We start from the raw sequence: 17790 nt of genomic DNA on the forward strand, positions 1-17790 counted from the left end.
ACTTTGATGCCCAGTCCAGTGAGTGTTGATGCGTAGTTGTTGAGGACGTGTGTGTTTCACTTGTGGGATGTGTTGTGCATGATTGCTGCTACATGTGACGTGTACATGGTTCTGATGTGTAAGTAATGCAATGCTACCGTCATGCATGTCTCCTCTGCCTGCATGCGGGACTCCATGTGGGCATGCTCCCTTGCCCCTCCTCCGCCACTCTGCACCCCAGTTCCACCTTTGCACTGGTCTGCTACATTCTTGCCAATGTGTAGTTTCTTGTTCATGTGTCCTGTGTAGATGCTAACTTCCAGCTTAGAAACTGCCAGACATATGCCGTGTGGTACAGCCTTAGTACTCGATGCAGGGTATCCCACTTGTACTGTGCATGGGTCAGATGTCCCGCAGGGACATGAGTGCCCATTCATGCTCCATGTGCATTGCACGCATGCCCCTATGTGTCCTTGACTGGATGATCACTGTAATATGAGTCCTTGGTTACATACATTGCCTGCCATATTATCGGCCTCCCCATGTCAACTGTGGCTCAGTCCTGCGTTGCACACATGTTTAGGCAATGACAATCTGTGTGGCTCACAGGCCTCAGCCTGTTCAATGGCCAATGACTCTGTCCAACTCTTGTCGTGTCTTCTTCACACGTGGCTGGCCTCCGGATCTTCCATCATGTGTCCTGCCCACTGTCCCAGCATCATTAGCAGTGTTGTAATTTGATTCACATTAAGCTGTTGATGCCAGTCAACACTGCTTGTCAATACACAGGTGTATGGGCAGCCTTTTGATACCATGCTAGGCATCCCTGCTTTGGTACTGGGGTGGAGGGGTGCTTGGCTGCTAGACATGGTACACATTGAATACACAATGCACGTGATGTCTGAATTTGACATTGCACTGCCTTCACATTTCCTGGCACACACCATGGAGTGCTTGTACATGTAGGTAGTGAGTGGCGTACACATTTTCAGCACTGCATAGACCCACTTCCATGCAAACTGCCACCTTTCAACAGGTCTGATCACAGTGGCTATTCAAAGTAGACCCAGCATGCATGCCAGGTCATATGTTGTGTGTCACATGTCTGCCGGATGCCTTTGCTGTCGGTGTGTGTGTGTGTTGTGTGCTTCTGACATGTGTAGTGACCTTTTCCTCTCTATTTTTCAGGTGATGACGCAATGGATGCAGAGGATGGTGTTGTCATGCCAGACACAGGGCTGGTAAGACCACATCAACCCGGCACTAGTGGGGGTCGTGGGGTGGTAGGCCACGAAAACCCCCAAGTGCTGCAGTCCATCCTGTCTCTGGCTGCCTATGAGTCCAGCCTTGATGACGACTCTGACGTCCATGTTGAGTTGGATGAGCATCAAGTCCATGTGTCAGGGGTGAGTGATTCTGATGTGGACACTACTCTGTCTGCGACACCTGCACTGAGGGATCAGACAGTCTTGGTTCCTCCGCCCGTGGTGGATCGGGACGCAGGGTCACCCTCCACACCAGTCACTGATGTGCCTGGGACATCACGTCGACGGGGGCATGTAATCGTGCAGCCGCAGGCGGTGCCAACACAGCGAGGACCTCTGGTCCTTGGGTCCCGCAGGGGTCAAGCCCGGCAACGCGGTCGCCGCGCGCAACCGCTGTATACTGAGTGGGAGCAAGACATGACTGCCAATTCCGAACGGCAGGGGGCAGCAATGGAGAACATCGCTGACAGCATGGAGCGTGTGGCCCGATCTGTGCTCCCCCCTGCTAGGCAGGTGCTTCTCCAGCAGCAGGCGGCACGGTCCACGGCCCGCTCGCTCAGGCTGGGCATGGCGGCCTCAGACAGGGCACGCCAGGCTGAAATGTCGTCTCTGCGTCAAGCAATTGCTGCTCACGCAGAGGCGCACATGGATGCCCTGAGGGAGGAGTATGCCTCCCTCAGATCCACTCTGGGTGTCCTTATGATGTCCCAGAGGCAGCAGGCAGAGGAGAGGTTTGCACAGCTTGAGCGCACCATCTCGGCTGAGCTACAGGCTTGCCGGGAGGTGCAGCGGTTGTCCAGCCAGGCCTTGCAGGAGGAACTCCATGTTACACGTGCTACCTTGCAAGAGGAAGCACGTGTATCACGTGAGGTTCTGCATGCAGACCTATGTAACATCGCCACACATAACCAGGCTCACCTGTCCGGAAGACTTTCTGCCGACGAGGGGCAAGCTGCGGCTAGGCATGGCCAGGCTACTGTGCCACGTCCTCCTTTCCAGGATGAGCCAGACTCGGACGACCATCTATCTCCCACATAGGTCGTGCTGTACAGGCGTTGAGCCCATGGAGTTATTTTTTTTTTGGCTCAGCATCATCGCATGTGGATGTTGAGCAGCACCCTGTACCTCCCCCCTCCTGGGTGCCTCCCCTCCCCCCCGGGTCGTATGTGGCCATTTTTGATTTTTCTTTTAGTTTAGTTAGTTAAGTTTCTGTTTGATAGTTAGTTTAAATAGGTAATGTAGGTTTTCCATAGTTAGTGTAATTAGTTAATAGTTGAGTTAGTTTAAAATTTGTAGTCTATTGTGCTTTCATGTGACAGTGCGGTGCCTTGTGGTTTTTGAAGGCATCCACTGTCTGTTCCAGCTGGGCCCTTCATGGTTGTCTTGTGTATGTGTTTGCTGCTTGGGTTCCTTGACTCACATATGCCACTCCTGCCTCCCTTATCCATGGGCTCGCAAGGATGGTTCGGTGTTACAGAATTTTACACAAGGGCTTTGGACTGTCATATCTGTGGCATGTCTGGTGCTTTGTGACTTGTGTTGACACCCCTAGTGGGGATGATTTAGGTGTAATTGTCCACTGTTCAGCTTTTGCTAGATGGGGTGTGTCATGATTAATGTGGACATTGATTGCTATGCATTGTGTATTATGTCTCATATCTTTCCTGTACACGTGCCTGTTGCAATTCATGCTGTAGATAGTGTTCCACACTTTGGAAGTCAAAGACGGACTGATGGTGTGATTTGTGATGTGACTCTCTGACATGGTCAAGTAATGAGATGCCTGATGAGACACACACAGATCACTTTGATGCATTAATCATTTGTTTCATGCACTTTCTGCAGGGGGATGAGGCACCAGAGCACCTTTGCCAGCAGACATGGCCCATTGGACGACGGAATTCCTGACCCGTTTGTTGGTGCCCACATGCACATGTGTGCACAAGCAGAGCCACAGTGATTGCAGACCCACATCCTAGAACTGCTGACATGTTCCAAGGAACTCCAGGCAAGGTGAGCATCACAGGGGGGCCACGACACAGCAAAGCTTGCACCAGGCGAGTTGCACATGCAGGCTTAGTCACAGCACTGAGGGTGAGCTTAGACGAATATTGGTGTTGAAGCACACAATGCAGCTCAGATGTGTTTGTGGACTGATGGCTGTTGATAGTAGGGTTGTCTGGGACACATGCAGGGGCAGTGGCACATACCCTGCGGTACACCAAGGTTCATTGAGGCACTTGTATCAACCATGTAGCCTTCCGAGACATGGAAAGGGGCAGCTCACAGGGACATACAGCAAGGGACATACTTGGGTGCAGTGCATGTCTATTCCACGTACTTCATGATAAATGCACTGCCAACTTTGTTTTGGTCATGGTGGTACGCAACTTGCTCTGTAGTCATGGCTTGCCATATGGGTCTGTCTGCTTACCCAGGGAACATTGCATGTTGTGTGAATTGTGACACATTGGTGTTCCATTTGCCACGCACCCACCAGCGCCTGACTTACTGCATTGACTGTGTATGACCTGTCACAGGGGTGATGTTATATATGGGTACGAAGCATCGAGCACAGATTGTCTGTTTGTAGAGTAGTTTGTTGCTATGGGGCATGTTTTGTGTTGTGTTTTCGTGTAATTGGCACATACAGGTTGTTGACTGTGTCTCTCTTTGCAGCATTGCAGTGCTCCTGTAACCGGCCCTGAGAGTGCGCAGGCAGGAGGCCAGCACTCAAAACCAGAGCTAAGTGTCTTGTTGTTTTCCTTACAAACTGCCCTGCATAGGCTTGCTGGGGAGTGTACTGATGCACGGATGTATGTGTGGTCCTATTTGGTATGTTTTTTTCCCTAATCACCCGTGATCCTATGCAATTATGAAACCTGTACCCTCTACCCGGTATTCCTGCTTCCCGTGCCTATCCAAGCAACGTTCCCTGACCCTCTTTCCCCACTGGGGTTGCGGATGCCTGTGTAAGCCCCGAACTTGCAGGCGCCAAAACCCTAGAGGGGGTGGTTGGTTCGTACCACTCCTGAGCCTGGACTACAGAAGGCCATGACAATGATGTCCAAGTTTGTTTGGATTGTGTATGTGTTCATGCAGGTTGTACATTTTCGTGCATTCCCTAGTTTCATGTGTCATTCCTCCTCCCCTCACCTGCCACTCATTCCAGTCATCCAGTGTGTCTACACCTGTCCCGACTGCATATCCCTGAACCTCATTCCCCACCATGATCTCAGGGGCCTGTGTGAGTTTGACCTTGCAGGCACCCGGGACATGGTGTGGGTGGTTGTTTCATGAGACTCCCGCGCCTGTACAAGGGACCTGTGACAGTACACATCCATTCATGGTGCATCATCCTATGTCATGTACCACACATGTCTCACATCCTGTCGTGACATTGTTCTGCTGTGCTACCTTGGTTGTTGCATCATTGTGGTAGTACTTGGCGTTTGTGAGGTACTGCTACGTCAAGTCATCTACTGGAGGGTGTTTGGGTTCGTTTTCATGCCTTGGATTTTGTGATTTTGGAAATGAGTGTGGATTCTGAGGGTTCAGGCATCTTTTTACACACAAGGTGGGAGATGGACACGAAGGGTAAAGGTGATCCTGTGGCCAGGTGGAAATGAGGGTTGGAGGCTCCATGACCCAGGTGCAGTTGTTCAGCGGGTCATGGTCATTTGCGCGGGAGGGGGGGGTTGTTGTTGATAGTTGCATTGCCCTGCAGTGTGATGGGAACTCTGACATTGTAATGTTGTTGTCCTATGTACATGTTGTGTTCTGCTGATCAATGCCTGTTCATGTGTTGTGTTTTCCTTTCAGGTGCGAGGGGATAGTTGTGGTTTGACATGCTGGGGTGTACACATGGTGGATGTTCACATGTGATGTGTAGGGAACACTGATGGTCACTTGAGTGCACATGCATATGTGGAGTGCATGTCCCTGCAGAACCACACACTTGCACTCGGATGCACTCCATGTACTCCCACCCTTGCATATCCACGTGTACACTGTTTGCCTTCTGGTGGCCACTGTGTCCCGGCAGCACATGTTCTGTGACCGATTATGGTTCCAGTACATGCCAAATTTGATGTTTGATGTAGTCTGTCACTTAGATGTGATGCTCAGGGTGTGCATCACACGCAATGGCTGTTCACTGTGCTGTGCGCTGAGCAGTGTGATGCAGGAGTGGGACACTGCACACATGAGCTGCAGTGTTGATTTTGCAATGCATAATGTGCATATAGACAGGCATTCATTGTGATGTTACGTCTACGACTGTTGCAATGCATTTGGAAACGACTTATTTTGGGTGGGACATTTTGTTGGTCTGTCATTTCATCTGATTCCGGGTCAGGCATCATTGTCCGATGCCACTGTACATTTAGGACATGGCAATGTGTACCTTATTGTTACTGCGTCAGTGTATGGGTATTGCTTGCCATGTCATGTTGATGTTTGGGAGGGTTTGAGTGACATGACAGTGATGGCCATGGCCTGTTTTGCAGGTGTGTGTGATGCACACCTTGCATGTCCAGGTCATCCGCTTCTCAGAGCAACTAGCTGGGGGTAGGTTTCTCTCCGCAGCAGGGCCCTCCCCCTGGAACAGACTTCCTGCCTGACTTGAACTTGAGGGGAACCATCTCCAGTTCTGGAAGCACCTCAAGACCTTCCTCTTTGCTTCTGCTTACTCTCTGCCTCTCCCTTGCAGAATTCTTCACTGGAACTGCACAGGAGCTGCTACTGGGACACTCGCACCAACCTCGGTCCCTGGCCCAGCCACTGTCCACTTGCACTGCCACCCTGGCAACCCCTGCACTGCAGTACTGTCTCTCTATCCCTACAGCCCTCCCTTCCCAGCACTTGTCTGCACTTATCTTTGCAGTTGCCACCAGGCGACCTATGTATTATTCTTTTGGCCTACTTCCCCTGTACTGGACTCCCCCCCACCCTTCCCCTTGTACTTTTCCCTTCCCCCTACCCCTGCACTTGCACAATCTCAATGACACCTGGCCTAGTAGTACCGTTCTCTGTGTTCCCTTGTCCCCCCCCCTGCCTCATTGCGCCTTGGAATACTTGTGTATGGCCCATGTCATGTCACATGTCATATGTGTGCATTTTGGTTGCACAGGATAGCTTGTGTTTAAGTAGCTAGGGATGCAGACGATGTGGCACTTCCATGGCAACTATCTCAGGGTGGTAGGGTTGTGACAGTTGACTGTCACTTTGTCATCATCGATTGTCATCTGGTATGTGCCAGGCCTGTGTGCACTCCGCAGGGGTGGGAGTTTAGGTGAAAAATGTGGCCACAAGCTGGGTCCGGGCTTCCTCGCCACGTGCCCTGTCCCCTCCCATGGGCAGCGCCTGTGTCTGTGGTTGGGGATGTGGGGGCACCACCATGTCCACCGGGATGCCCTGCCGTGTTGCAACATTGTGCAGGACACATGCTGCCACAATGATCCTGCACACTACTGGTGGTGCATAGAGTAGTTGCCCACCAGAGCGGTCAAGGGAGCGGAAACGTGACTTGAGCACTCCGAATGTGCGCTCCACTATGCCCCTGGTTGCAATATGGGCGGCGTTGTATCTTACCTGGGGTGGTGTGGTGGGGTTCCGGATTGGCGTCATCATGTGGTTGCTCAGAGGGTAGGCACTGTCCCCTGGGGAGGTGATAATAATTGAGATTATTAGGGTTGGGATATTTGTCTGTGTGTGACTTGCATGCATGTGCAAGGGCATTTGTACTGACCTAGGAGCCATGTGTCGCCATGCTGCCCAGCTTCCAGGGCCCGGCTCAGGGCGGACATTCTGTATATGAAACTGTCATGGGTGGAGCCAGGGTAGTTTGCATAGACAGAGGTGATGATTCCCTTTGCATCGCATACCACCTGTACATTGATGGAATGCCAGTGCTTGCGGTTTCGGTAGATGTGCTCAGTGGCCCTAGGTGGACGTAGGGCCACATGGGTGCAATCTATGGCACCGAGCACTTTGGGGAAGTGTGCCACCCTGAAAAAATCCAGGACAACGGCCTGCCTTTCTGCGGGTGTTCTGGGCATGTATATGTGCCTGCGGACTGAGGGGCGCGCTGTCATGATTGCCAGTACCTGGTGTAGGCAGCGTGACTGCGTGGCCTGTGAGACCCCCCCCCACTATGGCAGTGGTCCGCTGAAACGACCCAGTGGCCAAAAAATGCAAGACATTGAGCAGCTTCTCCAAGGGGCTCAATGCTTGGGAGCAAAGGGTGGGGGATGTGAGGTCATCTTCCCACTCCCTGACCAGGTCTAGGATGATATGGGGTGGAAACCTATACCTGCCGTAGACCTGGTCGTCAGGCATCCCAAAAAGGCTTGTCCGTGGTGCAAAAATGCGTGCCCTGGCTATTCTCCTCCTCCTGCGGTGTCCCACAATCAGTGCAGCAACAAATGGGGCATTCATCGTCGCTGTATATACGCGTTTGTTGTTTGCGCGCACTTTTATGCTGTGCGCGGGCGCGGGACGCCTCCGTGTGGGCGGACTCGTTGGTTTCCCGTATTCGGGTGTCATCGCGTGTGATCGGAGGGGAGCGAGCGTACACGCGATTGGCCTGGGTACGTGTGTTTCGGGGTGCGCGGGTAGTTCCACACGCCATTGGCCTGGGTACGTGTGTTTCGGGGTGCGCGGGTAGTTCCACATGCCATTGGCCTGGGTACGTGTGTTCCGGGGTGCCGTGAACTTTCACACACGATTGGTTGAAATCCACGTGTGTTCTGTCATCACGTGCAATGAGGGATACTCCCTCGCACGTCACGTCACAGACGCGCTCACGCGCTGAGGGCCTTTGGTCCAATGAAAATGCGTATGCGTGCAGACGCGCTTACGCGCTAAGGGCCTTTCCTCGAATTACACGCTGACGTGCAGAATTTTCACGTGCCAAATCACTCCGTATCAAGCTGGCCACGCGTAAGCACACGGAAGACCACGCTCCTGCCCAGAAGGCCGAACGACTGCCCCCCAGAGCCCCGAGCACGCTCCCACCTGCCATCTGCTGCTGCCTGAGTGCCTGCTGCCCACATGCCCTGCCATTTGCTGCCTGCACATCAGCCAGGGGTGCTGTTGGTGTGACCACCCCTGCTGGAACCAAAGACTCCCGAGTGGGATTCCATCGCTCCACAGCCCAGCCCCAGGACCCAGTTGCCCACCCACTCCTGCCTCTGGGGTTGTCATGTCGGGGCAAACTCCATCTGTGACCACTGACAACCCCCGGCCAGAGAGGCAGAGGGGCACCAGCTTCAGTGCCACCGAAGTTGGTGTCCTGGTGGAGCAAGTCCTGGGGCAGTATGATGCCCTCTTCGGAAGTTCCCGCGCCGACAAGGAAGGACGGACTTGGATCTGGACTGACATCGTGACTGCCATCAACGCGGAGGGGGTGGCAGTCCGCGACTTCCAACATGTCAAGAAGCGCTGGGAGGACTTCAGGTCCAGGACCCTGAACAAGGCCCGGCGCCTCTTGAAGGCAGCGGATGCCAAGGGGCGCCGGGGCCACTTGTCGGAGGAACAGATGAGGGTCCTGGAACACATATCCCCAGCGCTCCACGTCCAGGTCCTTGAGAGGCAGACCCGTCTGGAGTCGAGCGGTGAGTGTACATGCATCCTGATTGTGAGCAGTGCGTGTGGTGATTGTTCAGTAGTGTGCAGGTTGCACATCTGTTTGTATGGGGTCGAGTATGGGTGCGGGTGTACAGGTCCGTGGGGCTGACACATGCGAGGGCTGTAATGTGTGAGACATGGATGGTGCCTGTGTGTGTGGGCTTGCATGCCAAATGCAGTTGTGTGGGCACACAAGTTTGTATGAATGTGTATGTGAGTAGACATGTCCGTGGTGTCATGCATGTATGTTGTTTTCAGCTGCATGTATCAGAGCTGTGTACATGTGCATGTGTGTGTATTTGACAAGGGTGCAACAGTGATGCAACATGGATGCATGTGACAGCGGTATGTGGAAGCCTGATGGGCAGATGTGACATGGATGCCCGTCTGAACACTGCGACACTTGCCAGAGGTGTACACATGCATGCAAGTGTGGTGGTGTGTGTACATGTGTGGTGCACTTCCTGTGTTGCATGTGATGTCTGGCTCACCTTTGGCTGCTCATGCTGTTGTATGTGTATGGATGGTGTTGGCAGTTGCGATATGGCTGTGGTATGGCTCGTGTGTGCGAGTTGTAATGACATGTGTGTTGGGGATCGTGATGACATGTCTGAGGTTTGCCAATGCCACTCATGTACAACTGTCATGTGTGTATGTGTCCATTGTACATTGCCCTGATGCGTGTGTTTTGTTTCTCCCTGTCTGCAGCGTCAACTGATGAAGAGGGCGGAGAAGGTGCTGTGGAGCACAGCAGCGGGGATCCCACCGCCAGCCGGAGACGCAAGGCCCGGCTCCCCTCCCATGTTGTCATCTCGTCGGGGAGTGAGGAGTCCGGTGCCGCGTCCCAGGCCGCAGCTGCCGGGGGGAGGTCCAAGAGGCGGAGGTTGCAGTTGGACTCCTCGGCAGCAGAAGGGGCAGCTGGGACCCCACAGGGCCCAACGGGGGAAGATGGCACAGAGTCATCCAGGTTGGTGGGGGGTTTGGTGGAGGAGGAGGCCGTGCAAGCACCAGAGACGGGGCCTGGGGGTGGGGATCCCACTGGTGCTAGTGGTGCAGTGCAGGACCAGGGACAGGAGGCAGCACAGGCCGCCGCGGAGGTGCCTGTGTGCAATCCTGTCCCTGATCCTGTCCCTGCATCATCTTGCACCAGCAGGGATGCCTATGTCCAGACCAGTTTTCAGGCAGGGGATGAGCTGACGTCAACTGGCCTTCCTCTGCCTGCGGACGTGGCTATCCAGGCCCGGGTTGAGCCTGTCCTGGCTGGTGTGGCGTTGCGTCAACGGCCATGCGAGGTGACCTGCAGTCTTTTCATGAAGAGACTGCACGTCATCTCGAATGGCTCGTTGACCACGTCAGCCTGCTGGGACAGGTCATCCAGGCCGGATTCCTCCGTCTGATGGGGCTTGCCACGACCCCCTCCTCAGCTGGACCCCCTACGCGCCAGTCGTACTCTGTGCCGTCTTCCCACCCATCAGTCACCTGGGTGCCCTGTGGAGCTGCCTCTGACGGTGCGGCCAGGCTGGTGGAGGAGGAATCCCTGCCACAGTCGGGAGTCGGACGTCCAGCAGGGGTGGCCACGTCAACGACTGCACCCCAGCCAGCGGAGGATGTGCAGGCAGCAGGAGGCAGTGCAGGGGCAGAGGCACAGCAGCAGCAGCACCATGGTGGGAGCCATGAAGGCTCGGGGCCTTCGACATCGGAGGGGCAGGCATCGGCCGGAGGGCAGGAGGACCCAGGACAAAAAGTGTCTTCCGTGTGGCAGCGGTTGGGCCACGCCATAGATGCAGAGCTGCAGCGGGCGGAAGAGGCACGGCTCTCAATGGTCAGGGCGGAGAACTCCATGCAGAGGGCCCTGAGGCGGGCCGAGTGCCTCGAGGCAATCCGCAGGGGTTTGGAGGTGGACACGTCGACGGCCCTGCGGACCCTCGGGGCCATGGAGGAGGACCGCCTCTGGGACATTGAGGAGGAGTTCGATGATGCCCTGGCCCGGCACATCCAGAAGTGAGCCGTGGAACTAGCCCGCTGCCCTTGTACATAGTTATGTAGGTAGTGTTAGGTTTCATTTTTGTTTTTGTTTCATTTGGACCTTTTGGACATTGGCCACATTTTTGTATATTTTTTTTTATTAGTTAGTGTAGTTAGATAGGTTTCCTTTATTTTGTTGGGATAATGGACCCTGGCTTCTTGCATTGTACATAGTTGTAGACTTGTACATACTTTCTTTTTTAACATTCTCCATGGATCAATGGCTTTTATTTTTATTTCCCATTGGATTTTGTTTTGTGGACATTGACTTTGTACAACATTACTTTGGATTTCAATATTTTATTTTTTTGTTAATTTTGAACGGACATGCTTCTTTTCATTTTTTTCCATTCACATTTCTGTTTCTTCATTTTTGATTCTATTCATGTTTCCTTTAATACATTATTTTTTTGTTGAACTTCAATGTGTGGTATCTCATTGTTTTCATGCATTTCATGTTATGTGTTTGGAGATTCACTGACACCCATTGGGTGTATGTGAGGGACATGTGTTTGTTTCGGAACTTGCAATTAGTGTTCTGTGATGTAATTGCAAATTATGAGTGGGTGGATGCAATACTCGGGTGGGTGTTTTGCATTTGGGGGCTGACCATGGAGCCAGGGTTCTGGATTGTGATGACATGTTGGGTGGGGAACATGAGTTGGACATGGGTGGGGGCCTGGTGGAGGCTGCCCCTGCACTGCTGGGGGGTGGGGGTGCTGGGAGACATGGGTTGGACATGGGTGGGGGCCTGGTGGAGGCTTCCCCTGCACTGCTGGGGGGTGGGGGTGCTGGGAGACATGGTTGGGGGCCTGCTGGCAGGTGCCCCACAGTGCTGGGGGGTGGGGGTGCAAGGGGACATGAGTGGGGGCCTGCTGGGGGGTGGGGGTGCAAGGGGACATGGTTGGGGGCCTGCTGGCAGGTGCCCCACAGTGCTGGGGGGTGGGGGTGCAAAGGGACATGAGTGGGACATGGTTGGGGGCCTGCTGGCAGGTGCCCCACAGTGCTGGGGGGTGGGGGTGCAAGGGGGACATGAGTGGGGGCCTGCTGGGGGTGGGGGTGCAAGGGGACATGGTTGGGGGCCTGCTGGCAGGTGCCCCACAGTGCTGGGGGGTGGGGGTGCAGGGGGACATGAGTGGGGGCCTGCTGGGGGGTGGGGGTGCAAGGGGACATGGTTGGGGGCCTGCTGGCAGGTGCCCCACAGTGCTGGGGGGTGGGGGTGCAAGGGGACATGAGTGGGGGCCTGCTGGGGGTGCAAGGGGACATGAGTGGGACATGGTTGGGGGCCTGCTGGCAGGTGCCCCACAGTGCTGGGGGGTGGGGGTGCAGGGGGACATGAGTGGGGGCCTGCAGGGGGGTGGGTGTGCAAGGGGACATGAGTGGGACATGGTTGGGGGCCTGCTGGCAGGTGCCCCACAGTGCTGGGGGGTGGGGGTGCAGGGGGACATGCGTGGGGGCCTGCTGGGGGGTGGGGGTGCAAGGGGACATGGTTGGGGGCCTGCTGGCAGGTGCCCCACAGTGCTGGGGGGTGGGGGTGCAAGGGGACATGAGTGGGACATGGTTGGGGGCCTGCTGGGGGGTGGGGGTGCAAGGGGACATGGTTGGGGGCCTGCTGGCAGGTGCCCCACAGTGCTGGGGGGTGGGGGTGCAAGGGGACATGAGTGGGACATGGGTGGGGGCCTGGTGGAGGCTGCCCCTGGTGACTGGGTGGTGGGGGTGGTGGGAGACATGGGTGGGGGCCTGGTGGGGGGTGGGGGTGGTGGGAGACATGGGTGGGGGCCTGGTGGAGGCTGCCCCTGGTGACTGGAGGGGTGGGGGTGGTGGGAGACATGGGTGGGGGCCTGGTGGAGGCTGCCCCTGGTGACTGGAGGGGTGGGGGTGGTGGGAGACATGGGTGGGGGCCTGGTGGAGGCTGCCCCTGGTGACTGGAGGGGTGGGGGTGGTGGGAGACATGGGTGGGGGCCTGGTGGAGGCTGCCCCTGGTGACTGGGTGGTGGGGGTGGTGGGAGACATGGGTGGGGGCCTGGTGGGGGGGTGGGGGTGGTGGGAGACATGGGTGGGGGCCTGGTGGAGGCTGCCCCTGGTGACTGGAGGGGTGAGGGTGGTGGGAGACATGGGTGGGGGCCTGGTGGAGGCTGCCCCTGGTGACTGGAGGGGTGGGGGTGGTGGGAGACATGGGTGGGGGCCTGGTGGAGGCTGCCCCTGGTGACTGGGTGGTGGGGGTGGTGGGAGACATGGGTGGGGGCCTGGTGGGGGAAGGGGGTGGTGGGAGACATGGGTGGGGGCCTGGTGGAGGCTGCCCCTGGTGACTGGAGGGGTGGGGGTGCAAGGGGACATGAGTGGGGGCCTGCTGGGGGGTGGGGGTGCAAGGGGACATGGTTGGGGGCCTGCTGGCAGGTGCCCCACAGTGCTGGGGGGTGGGGGTGCAAGGGGACATGAGTGGGACATGGTTGGGGGCCTGCTGGCAGGTGCCCCACAGTGCTGGGGGGTGGGGGTGCAAGGGGGACATGAGTGGGGGCCTGCTGGGGGTGGGGGTGCAAGGGGACATGGTTGGGGGCCTGCTGGCAGGTGCCCCACAGTGCTGGGGGGTGGGGGTGCAGGGGGACATGAGTGGGGGCCTGCTGGGGGGTGGGGGTGCAAGGGGACATGGTTGGGGGCCTGCTGGCAGGTGCCCCACAGTGCTGGGGGGTGGGGGTGCAAGGGGACATGAGTGGGACATGGTTGGGGGCCTGCTGGGGGGTGGGGGTGCAAGGGGACATGGTTGGGGGCCTGCTGGCAGGTGCCCCACAGTGCTGGGGGGTGGGGTGCAAGGGGACATGAGTGGGACATGGGTGGGGGCCTGGTGGAGGCTGCCCCTGGTGACTGGGTGGTGGGGGTGGTGGGAGACATGGGTGGGGGCCTGGTGGGGGGTGGGGGTGGTGGGAGACATGGGTGGGGGCCTGGTGGAGGCTGCCCCTGGTGACTGGAGGGGTGGGGGTGGTGGGAGACATGGGTGGGGGCCTGGTGGAGGCTGCCCCTGGTGACTGGAGAGGTGGGGGTGGTGGGAGACATGGGTGGGGGCCTGGTGGAGGCTGCCCCTGGTGCCTGGAGGGGTGGGGGTGGTGGGAGACATGGGTGGGGGCCTGGTGGAGGCTGCCCCTGGTGACTGGGTGGTGGGGGTGGTGGGAGACATGGGTGGGGGCCTGGTGGGGGGTGGGGGTGGTGGGAGACATGGGTGGGGGCCTGGTGGAGGCTGCCCCTGGTGACTGGAGGGGTGTGGGTGGTGGGAGACATGGGTGGGGGCCTGGTGGAGGCTGCCCCTGGTGACTGGAGGGGTGGGGGTGGTGGGAGACATGGGTGGGGGCCTGGTGGAGGCTGCCCCTGGTGACTGGGTGGTGGGGGTGGTGGGAGACATGGGTGGGGGCCTGGTGGGGGGTGGGGTGGTGGGAGACATGGGTGGGGGCCTGGTGGAGGCTGCCCCTGGTGACTGGAGGGGTGGGGGCCTGGTGGAGGCTGCCCCTGGTGACTGGAGGGGTGGGGGTGGTGGGAGACATGGGTGGGGGCCTGGTGGAGGCTGCCCCTGCACTGCTGGGGGGTGGGGGTGGTGGGAGACATGGGTTGGACATGGGTGGGGGCCTGGTGGAGGCTGCCCCTGCACTGCTGGGGGGTGGGGGTGGTGGGAGACATGGGTGGGGGCCTGGTGGAGGCTGCCCCTGGTGACTGGGGGTGGTGGGAGACATGGGTGGGGGCCTGGTGGAGGCTGCCCCTGCACTGCTGGGGGGTGGGGGTGCTGGGAGACATGGGTGGGGGCCTGGTGGAGACTGCTCCTGCACTGCTGGGGGGTGGGGGTGGTGGGAGACATGGGTGGGGGCCTGGTGGAGGCTGCCCCTGGTGACTGGGGGGTGGGGGTGGTGGGAGACATGGGTGGGGGCCTGGTGGAGGCTGCCCTTGCACTGCTGGGGGGTGGGGGTGGTGGGAGACATGGGTGGGGGCCTGGTGGAGGCTGCCCCTGCACTGCTGGGGGGTGGGGGTGGTGGGAGACATGGGTGGGGGCCTGGTGGAGGCTGCCCCTGGTGACTGGGGGGTGGGGGTGGTGGGAGACATGGGTGGGGGCCTGGTGGAGGCTGCCCCTGCACTGCTGTGGGGTGGGGGTGCTGGGAGACATGGGTTGGACATGGGTGGGGGCCTGCTGGCAGGTGCCCCACAGTGCTGGGGGGTGGGGGTGGTGGGAGACATGGGTGGGGGCCTGGTGGAGGCTGCCCCTGCACTGCTGGGGGGTGGGGGTGCTGGGAGACATGGGTTGGACATGGGTGGGGGCCTGCTGGCAGGTGCCCCACAGTGCTGGGGGGAGGGGGTGGTGGGAGACATGGGTGGGGGCCTGGTGGAGGCTGCCCCTGCACTGCTGGGGGGTGGGGGTGCTGGGAGACATGGGTTGGACATGGGTGGGGGCCTGGTGGAGGCTGCCCCTGCACTGCTGGGGGGTGGGGGTGGTGGGAGACATGGGTGGGGGCCTGGTGGAGGCTGCCCCTGGTGACTGGGGGGGTGGGGGTGGTGGGAGACCTGGGTGGGGGCCTGGTGGAGGCTGCCCCTGCACTGCTGGTGGGTGGGGGTGCTGGGAGACATGGGTGGGGGCCTGGTGGAGGCTGCCCCTGCACTGCTGGGGGGTGGGGGTGCTGGGAGACATGGGTTGGACATGGGTGGGGGCCTGGTGGAGGCTGCCCCTGCACTGCTGGGGGGTGGGGGTGGTGGGAGACATGGGTGGGGGCCTGGTGGAGGCTGCCCCTGCACTGCTGGGGGGTGGGGGTGGTGGGAGACATGGGTGGGGGCCTGGTGGAGGCTGCCCCTGGTGACTGGGGGGTGGGGGTGGTGGGAGACATGGGTGGGGGCCTGGTGGAGGCTGCCCCTGCACTGCTGGGGGGTGGGGGTGCTGGGAGACATGGGTGGGGGCCTGCTGGGGTGTGGGGGTGCAAGGGGACATGTGGCTTGGCTGGGGGGCATGCCCATGGTGGATGGGCTGCCTGCGGGACATTACCAGGGGTGCAGGGTAGTCCCCTGTGGTGTGGGCTGCCTGCAGAGGTCGTGGAGGGGGTAGAGGGGAGACCTGGGAGGACCCACACTGGCAATTCACCTCTTCAACTTCCCGCACACCTATGTAATACACTGCCCCACTCGCACAGGCCCAATCGCGTGTAGGATTTCTCGCGCACCCCTGAAATCCACGTACCCAGCCCAATCGCGTGTAGATTTTCTCGCGCACCCCTGAAATCCACGTACCCAGGCCAATCGCGTGTAGATTTTCTCGCGCACCCCTGAAATCCACGTACCCAGGCCAATCGCGTGTAGAATTTCTCGCGCACCCCTGAAATCCACGTACCCAGGCCAATCGCGTGTAGAATTTCTCGCGCGCCCCTGAAATCCACGTACCCAGCCCAATCACGTGTAGAATTTCTCGCGCACCCCTGAAATCCACGTACCCAGGCCAATCGCGTGTAGAATTTCTCGCGCACCCCTGAAATCCACGTACCCAGGCAAATCGCGTGTAGAATTTCTCGCGCACCCCTGAAATCCACGTACCCAGCCCAATCGCGTGTAGATTTTCTCGCGCACCCCTGAAATCCACGTACCCAGGCCAATCGCGTGTAGAATTTCTCGCGCACCCCTGAAATCCACGTACCCAGCCCAATCGCGTGTAGATTTTCTCGCGCACCCCTGAAATCCACGTACCCAGGCCAATCGCGTGTAGAATTTCTCGCGCACCCCTGAAATCCACGTACCCAGCACAATCGCGTGTAGAATTTCTCGCGCACCCCTGAAATCCACGTACCCAGGCCAATCGCGTGTAGAATTTCTCGCGCACCCCTGAAATCCACGTACCCAGCCCAATCGCGTGTAGAATTTCTCGCGCACCCCTGAAATCCACGTACCCAGGCCAATCGCGTGTAGAATTTCTCGCGCACCCCTGAAATCCACGTACCCAGCCCAATCGCGTGTAGATTTTCTCGCGCACCCCTGTAATACACGTACCCAGGCCAATCGCGTGTAGAATTTCTCGCGCACCCCTGAAATCCACGTACCCAGGCCAATCGCGTGTAGATTTTCTCGCGCACCCCTGTAATACACGTACCCAGGCCTATCGCGTGTGGGGACACCCGCACACCCCTGAAATACACGCTCCCCGCTCTGCGTTTGCTGCTGCCCTTTGCGCTGGATTGGGGATTTTGATGGCTTTTCCCTGCGCAAGGGGCGTTCTTGGGGGCGTAACTGACGCTGCTGCAGGGTCGCTGCGCCACTCTGCGCCACGGCTGGTTGTGGATGTTGGAATCCATGAATACGCTGTGCGCCTGAATGTGTTTCGGCGCACGCGGCTGGCGCAGACTACCGCACGCGCACACTGTGCGCCAGCCGCATGCGCCACTTGTGCGCCGAATTCTATGAATTGGCCCCTATATGTGTTGTCAGGACTGTTTGCTGCATTTCTGTGAAGTACTAACATTTGCAAACACAATGGGTCTGTACTGTGTGAGTAAATGTTGTCAACAATTGGTGGTAATTGAAATAGAATATTCATTGCTACATTTGCATAGCAACTTACACCAACTATATTTGAGAATTTAAATGGTCCTGGTAGTTCTGTATCTAACTGCTTTTTTTGGAGTTCGTCTTCCTTCTTTAAAGAAGTACCTGGTTTACTTTCTCTAATTGATTCTTTTTTGTTTGTGGTACTTGATGAAGTATTAGTTTCTTTTACTCTCTTTGGAGGATTTGCAGTGACGTCCTGTTGCATTTCTGTTTGATTTAGTTTTCTTTTACAACGTTTTAGTTTTTGTGGAACAGAATATGTGTTTAGATGGGGAGTGTATAGTGAGCGAAGTCTATTATATTCTAAAATGCAAGGAATATCAGCGTTTACTTT

The sequence above is a fragment of the Ambystoma mexicanum genome, chromosome 8 (genome assembly GCF_040938575.1).
Source record: "Ambystoma mexicanum isolate Mex_15411 chromosome 8, UKY_AmexF1_1, whole genome shotgun sequence".
Lineage (NCBI taxonomy): Eukaryota > Metazoa > Chordata > Amphibia > Caudata > Ambystomatidae > Ambystoma > Ambystoma mexicanum.